Source organism: Gorilla gorilla, chromosome 5 (assembly GCF_029281585.2).
Source record: "Gorilla gorilla gorilla isolate KB3781 chromosome 5, NHGRI_mGorGor1-v2.1_pri, whole genome shotgun sequence".
Lineage (NCBI taxonomy): Eukaryota > Metazoa > Chordata > Mammalia > Primates > Hominidae > Gorilla > Gorilla gorilla.
Window position 1 is genome coordinate 161379600 of NC_073229.2, and position 8424 is coordinate 161388023.

Consider the following 8424-nt stretch of genomic DNA (forward strand, 5'->3'; position numbering starts at 1 on the left):
CCAGGCATCCCTGGTTCCTTTCTCTTTCTAGGAAATAGCCAGGGTATGTGAGGGAAAGAAGGAACAAGCATCCATTTTCCTTCTTCCATCCTTATGTCCCCAAGTCCTGACAACCTCGACAGGGTGCCACCCATGGGTGCCAATACGGCTCTCACCCATGGTAACAGGGGACCTAGTGGATGGGATTATCCACTGTTACCCACAAACTGTCTTTCCCCCTGCTGTCAGTAGCCTTCAAGTGCCCTAGACCTCATTTAGGCCATCGATACTAGTATGACCTTTATCCACGAAACAAGAGGCTTGGCTTAATTGTCAGGAATTAGTCATGCTCACCTATACTGTGCTTTTTAATTTTTGTTGTTGTCTGCCTCTGGATCCCTCCAATGCAGTTATCTTTCCTAGGGCTTTGACATGAAGCTTGGAATTGAGTTTGGGACAAAAGAACTGCCTCAGTAGGTGGGTGCATGGACTCATCAATCCCCAGGTGTCCCTCACCAGTCTGGCTGCTGCCACCTTATCATAAGCTGAAGGCTAAGGTGCAACTGTGAAATTAGGTCCTTCTCAAACAAGGGAGGGAAAATGGTGTCCTGTGAATTAGGGTCCTGGTCTAATAAGATGCCTTCCAAAAGGAAGAAAACTTCTGGCATAGAGAAGACCCCTCTACCCGCAGGGCTGTGTTATTAGGTTGGTGTGAAAGCAATTGTGGTGCCCATCATTCTAAGTAATGGCAAAAACCACAACTACTTTCACACCAGCCTACTAACTCATGACTTGGTGGACAAAAGAAAATAACAACAACAACAACAACAACGGCTTAAATGCAGGTCTGTGTTTACTGCTGACAAGGTGGAGAAAAGAAAAATATGCCTGAGGAAGAAACCTCTTGTTCTTATGCAAATGTATTTCTCCAACAGGCAGAGAAACTTAATTGCTATTGCACTGAGCTGGACTCCTTGGCTTGGGGTGGGGAAGACTCTGTGGATACATGGCAGGGGACACTGGCCAGTTGGCTGCATGGGGCCCAGGCCCCTGAGATCACCCTGGGGCTGGGGCAGCAGCTGTGGCTCAGTCCTGCACTGGATGGCTGTTGGACACCACATGCACATGCAGCAGACAGTCATGCACCCCAGCCAGGAGGGAAGGGGGAATGGGGAGATGCTGTCTTCCTATCCATCCTACACATGTGCCTGTGGCCATTGGGTTGGGAGTGGAACACCCCCAATATTGTAAAAGAAAAGATAGGTGCCATTACAGTCCCCCTAAAAAAAAGGAAAATGCCATAGAAAAGACTGGGTTGGACTGAGGCCGACGTTCCTGACCCCTGAGAGCAATGGGGGGTTGAAGGGTGGGGTGCAATTTCCCCCATCCTTAGAAAACACCTGAGGACAAGAAAGCTCAGAAACAAAAGGGAAAGAAATGTTCTGGGTACACATTTTACTCACCCAGGCAATGTCAGCTTTCTCATTATAACTTTTGGCTTTTGATTTTTTTTTTTTTAATTTTCTAATCTGGACAAATAGTGTTTTAAAGACCTTTGTTTTAACCCCCTCAATTTCCATTCTATTTATTTCATTTCTTAACAACCATCCAAAGATTTCTATCACCCTTCTGGGGCAACTCCTTTGACTCTCTTTTGCCTTTCTCATTTTTTTTTAAATTACCTCAACATTTTATTAAGGATCTGTAAGACCCACAAGGGACAGCAAATTTGATACGACTTGTCAAACAATTGTATGGTTCTGTCAGAGAAATGTCACCTGGGATGCCTATGTAAAAGGGACCTCTTTAACCCCCAAATTTACCATGACGTGGGTAATAGGCATATACAGTGGGAGAATATCCTGGTCATCATAAAGCCAGTACCATGTGGCTTGCTTATGAATCATATCTACTGCTTCATCTGGGTTACTCCACTTAGCATTTTATAGGGAGAGTTGGGCAGTCCCTTTCTTGGGGTAAACAGACTTTACAGTGACATTTATCCAGTCCACTAGGGTTGGATGTTCTCTCAGGAATAACCTCCTATGCATTTGGATCATTTATACTTATTAGAGATTTAATAGTGAGCTGTGGGTCATGGATCAAACTAGAGAAGCTCTTTCACTCTGTAGCATTTAAAATTAAGGATTCTGTCCTTAAATTAGTTATTTTTAAATCCATTATAGTAAAAGTGTCTCAGGAAGCTGACTATACCAATCTACAAAATGGAACAATTCCTTTACATTATAGCCTCTGGTTTTAACAGTTGTTTTGCCCTGCCCCTACATTTACTATCTTCTTGGTAACCACAGGTCTCAGAGGTAACTTTTGTTGCCCTGGTTTAATTTTTATTTTTGTGAGTAGCTTGGATGCTAGAGGCTTGAGCTGGGACAGACCCACTTCTGGTCTTGGTCCACTCTTAAGGATCAACCCAGCACTCTTTTACTCTCATTTCAGCTTTCACAGATAATAACCAAAGGATGAAACATTTTTCTTTCTTCCTTATTAGCTTGCCTTCCCTTATGCATTCAGGGAACTAACTCCCTGGGAGTATGAGTAGGATCCATCTCTAATTCCACTGGTAACTTTTACTTTTAGTAACTGACTATAGCCCAGATGCAGCTCCTTAAGATGGGTGACCACATGGCTACTCAAGAGTCAGGGTTTCTCATTTCACACCCTTTTATTTTTTTCTTTATCCATTTAGTTTTATCTATATAATTTTTTCCTTTATTTTAGAGTGACTCATAAATAGTCTCTAGAAAAAAATTACATTTTCTTTAGCAAAAACTAGATCCTTGTGTTTTCAGAAACCTCACCAAAAACACCTTTTATTCACCTACTAGTTTAAGTCTTATTAACTCAAATTCCCAGTGGAAAAAAAACCCATAGGTTTACTTAATTTAAACATTACAGGACTTATTAACCCAAATCCCCAGTGGGGGAAAAAAGTAACCTAGGTTTACTTAATCTAAACATAACATGACTTTAAGATTTTAAATTACTGGAAAGAATTGAGATTAAATTTACCAAATTAATCTTACCAAAGATTACTAGTCATGTGAGCTAAAAGGCATCTGAGCTAGGTTCCATCAGTCTGATAAGCATTAACATTCTCTAAGCCAATTGATTAGAGCTCTTTTGTACCACTTGTTAGTGAAATATCACTTCCACATGGCACATGTAAACATGTAGATATAATAGACATATAGACAACGGCAGGTCCAAAAGATTTTTCATTTACCTCTTTTCAAAAATTATCTCCTCTACTTTAGATTATTAATTTAAAAAAGTTATAAGACCAAACAGAAGTTGAAGGAGAGAGTTACCATCCTAGGCCTTCTCAAAAGCAAAAAAAGGACTGAGATATCAATTTGAATAATTTCAAAAAGAAACATTACAGAATTTAAAAATTAAAAACTTTGTGCATTGAGTAACTCAATATTTTAAATAAAATCTTGTTCTAACCAAATCTTTAGTTATTTATTAGTGTATTTTTTTTTGAGACAGAGTCTTGCTCTTGTTGCTCAGGCTGGAGTGCAATGGTGTGATCTCAGCTCACTGCAACTTCTGCCTCCCAGGTTCAAGTGATTCTCCTGCCTCAGCTTCCCAAGTAGCTGGGATTACAGGCACCTGCCACCATGCCCAGCTAATTTTTTAATTTTTAGTAGAGACAGGGTTTCACCATGTTGGCCAGGCTGGTCTTGAACTCCTGACCTATATGATCTGCTCGCCTCGGCCTCCCAAAGTGCTAGGATTACAGGCATGAGCACCGCGCCCAGTCTAGTGTATTTTTAACATAAAAGTTCAATTTAAAAAAAAGATTATAATTTTCTGTAATTATGGACAACTTAATCACATAACATTTGTGTAAATTTCTTTTTTACTAACTTTATTATGACTTACACAGACTATTCACAACATGCTTGGACTTTCTGCTTTGACCTAAGTGTCACTCTTTCTTGAATAACTCGGTCATTTTATCTTAGGACAAAAATTCACCAAACAATATTTTTCTCATACAAAATTACTTTTCTTTTAAGCTTTCTTACCAAAAATACCTCTGTATATCTATACTTTTCTTTATATTGGTCTATTTCCTGGTTCCTTTCACATTCTTATTTATACAGGACTTTTAAATAAGCTTTGAATTAGACAAAAATTATTTACCTTTTAATAAGAACATATTTTAAAAAAAGAATAAAATATAATTTTTTGAATTGGAAAATACCCAGATATTTAATTAAATGTCTATTATTGAATTTAATATAATTTTATATTCTAAATTATGACAAGTTTATTTACAGGTATTTATCCCTTTACATTTACCTGATTATTTTATTTTAATATTTTATGTAGACTATTTATGAAAACTGTGATAGTCATCATTTAAAGTTATTTCCCTGTCAATGATTTTTATAGCCTATGAAGTTCAGGTGTTTACCTAAGTAAGAACCTCAAGATTAAATATACGGTTATTTTACCAATAATTCCAAGTTTAGCTGTTTTCATTAAACCAACAATATTTGATATCTTGTTTGTCAAAAACTACACAAGCAAAGATCATTCTGTTTTGGGTTGGTGTATTAGTCTGTTCTCACATTGTTATTAAAAAACCCTGGAATTGGGTAATCTATAAAGAAAAGAGGTTTAATTGGCTCACAGTTTTACAGGCTATATAGGAAGCATAGCAGCTTTTGCTTGGAAACTTATAATCATGGTGAAAGGTGAAGGTGAAACAGGCATGTCTTACATGGCTGGAGAAGGAGGAAGAGAAGGTTGTTGGGGAGGTGCCACACACTTTTAAACAACCAGATCTCATGCGAACTTACTATCGCCATGACAGCCCCAAGGGGGATGGTGTTAAACCATGAGAAACTACCCCATGATCCAATCACCTTCCACCAGGTTCCTCCTCCAACACTGGGGATTACAATTTGACATGAGATTTGGGTGGGGATACAGATCCAACCATAACGGTTGGGTTTACAGTTTTATAAACTTTATGTCAAATTTTGACACAGAGTATTTGTCAGGGATAAGTATGAAATTGCTGATCAATAAATGCAAACAAAAATATATGCTGACAATTCATAAGACATTTCTAATATTACTTTAATGATAATTTTAAGCCAGTTTATTTATAAAAGGTTTTACTTGTCACATGAACTTGAAAAGCATTTGGGCTTATTGTTTAATGTATGAGTACCCTTCAACTTTAAGCCATTTTAGTACCTTGTGGCCAAAAACACATAATAAAATACATGTTTGTACACATAAACACACATATACACACTCATACAAAGATCCTGTTGCTTTCACTTCAAAATTTTAGCTATGAGATATTAATATAAACTTACCAGTTTGCAAAAACAATAACAAAAAGAAACGGTTGGATGCAAACAGTGGATTTTATCTCAGTAGAAATGTGTTAATAATAGCAGACGAAGCAGGTGGAAAAGAAAACAGAGAACTTAGGAACTTTAGAGTTGCATGTTGAACTTTAGGTTCTGAATTTTCCTTGATGTACTTTGCCCATCAGTTTAAAATGTGCACAAGAACAGACCTAATGTGTAACCAGCTGGAGTATTAGAAAACCTGGCATGCCCTTCCATTTACACAACCACTTGCAAGTAGAGGCACCATGAAACCAAATGAGGTGCCTGAGAGGCCTTGTTCTCCTTGTTTTTCCATATCCTTAATTTGTTCCCTACATATTTTCTTAAAAGGAGGGACTGGCTATGGCCTAGGTTTTAGTTTAGTGGGTCAAAATATGCTGATTCTGGGTGGGGCTCCACAGTGTGTCACCAGTGAGTCGTTGCCACCCTCTTATGTATCTCAGTTTCTCTCTCTGGAGGTTTAGACCTCCGAGGGCTCAAAACATGGAGTTCCTACATGAGCTTCCTGGATGAACCTTTTTAAACTAATTTTGCTGGGGGTTCCCTGTAGGGCGGCTGCATTTCATGGGGTTGGTAGTCAACCGTTTAGGCTCCACTCCAGTCACCCAGGGATGCCTTTTGGCTGGAAGGAGCAAAATGCCCTTTCTTTTCAGAGCTTAGGAAACTCAGTATGACATTTATCTACATAAACAACAGTTTAGTTGCTCTCACAAATACACAGACAAGCCAATCGAGATTAATTTTGGGAGAGAAGACAATGAGAAAGCTCTTTAGAATGCACCTCTGAACTAGAATTAGGATCCTAAACAACAACTTCATTGGTGGGGGGAGGGGGGTGGAAAAAGCTAAGACCAGCTGTAAACTGTCCTCAGCCACTCCTAACTTTATAGCTCTTGTCTGCCATTACACACTCCAAGGTCAAATCTTCTCACAGTACAAGGTAATCTCTGGTGCCCCCAAAAGCCAAAAGGGTCAGGTAATGCAATACAGGAAAGCAGAGTTTTAAATCTAAGAAGAATCTGCCCATGACTCTTGAAACTCCACAAAGAAAACAGAACACCCCAAAAGGGGGTGGGAGTGGTGCCTTTGTTCTGACTTCTTTAAGGGGTCTGAGTCATTAGAACCCTCCTGTAGATTTTTCTTGGTACCAGAGATGGTGAAGGGGGAAGGAAAAATAGAGTGGAACAAAAGTAAACAGAAGAATAATTGTTTTTTTTTTTTTTTAAGAAAGCAAGTGAACACAGAAACCAAGCACATGTTTTTGTTTTTGTTTGTGCAGCTGCCAGGAATTTTAGCCAATTCAGAGGCCTTGTTTCCCCTAATTTGGAATTCTCATTGGAATTTGACCAAGTCTGTTATAGTTGATCAAATCCTATGGGAGAAAGATCAGAACAACAAAAACCCCAACAATATGATTACTGAGTGCTCTAACGGTAAGGAGAAATTAAAACCAGCTGCTTGTCAATTTCAACTTGTAGTCATTAAGGAGAATTTCCAAGACAAAAAAATCCCAATTCTTGCTACTTACCTAGGAATAGAGCCCTGGCACAAGATTGCTCTTTACCATCTTAGAAGCAGGAAAAATACCTGGAAATGTGCACAGGAACAGACATAAGGTTCTTGCCTTCCCTGTCGGAAACTAGCTGAAGCTCCAGAAATGAGTTACCTGCTATGCATCATCATGGAAGCAGAAAAACTTGCTTTCCTTGTTGGAATCAAGTAAAACTCCAGAAAAGGAGTTGTACAGCAAAATAAGCTTTAGATCTCGACCAAATTTTGAGAGATCAGGGATTCTCTGGAGGGGGAACTCCCAGGCCTCAGCAAATTGTCCTTCTGATTTGAGCCATAAGGATAGCTCAAGCTGGTACCAAGCACCAATAGATTCATCAAAGGTCAGGGGCACCTCCACTCAGAATCCCTTCATCACCAATTTGTGAACTCAAAAGTATCTGAGACAGATCTCAATACATTTAGATGGTTTATTTTGCCAAGGTTAAGGATGTGCCCATGACACATGTGCCCATGACACAGCCTCAGGAGGTCCTGATGACATGTGCCCAAGGTGGTCAGGGTACAACTTGCTTTTATACTTTTTAGGGAGGCATAATACATCAATCAATACCTGTAAGATGTACACTGGTTCAATCTGGAAAAGCAGGACAACTTGAAGTGGGGGCTTCCAGGTTATACGTAGATTTAAGAATTTTCTGATTGGCAATTTGTTGAAAGAGTTATGTTATTACCCAAAGACCCAGAATCAATAGAAATGCCTGGGTTATGATGATAAGGGGTTGTAGAGACCAAAGTTTATCAGGCAGATGAAGCCTCCAGGTAGCAGATTTCAGAGAGAATAGATTGAAAATGTTTCTTATCGGACGTAAGTTTAATGCTGGTCAGCTTTTCCTGAATTCCAAAAGGGAGGAGGGTATACTGAGTTATATCCAACTCTCCCTTCCCATCATGGCCTGAACTAGTTTTTCAGGTTAACTTTACAATGCGCTTGGCCAAGAGGGGGCGTCCGTTTAGATGGTTTGAGGTGGGGAGGGCTTACAATTTTATTTTTGGCTTACATAGTAAAGGTTAATTATCTCAATACAATTAGGTCATCTTCATTTTTCTTTTAAAAACTTTTGTCTTCCTTTATCTCCCTGAATACACACACAGTTTACTATTTTCTCATTGCAAGACCCATTCTCAAATACTATTTTCTTTTAGAGAGACTCTTGCTGTTATTTAGGTTCACAAGATGGTGTCAGAAGTGAAATAAAAGTGGCCTCACCTCAGATGGATCAGAGGCCCCTCGAATTGAGTGAAGTACCTACTGACCCCTTTGGCCCTCACCTCTTTTGATACCAGGAAAGGGACTGGCACATCTCTGGTTATGTAGCAAAAATGTCCCCTACCCCAAGGGCTGGGGTCTGACATCCAGTCTGACTACATACCTGTGTTGTTCAGCTCCGTGAATTTTCCTTAAAAAGGCTGTCTGAGAAGCCAATGTGTGAGTGTTCTCTACTACTCACCTTTTATTGGTAGATATCTGCTCAAT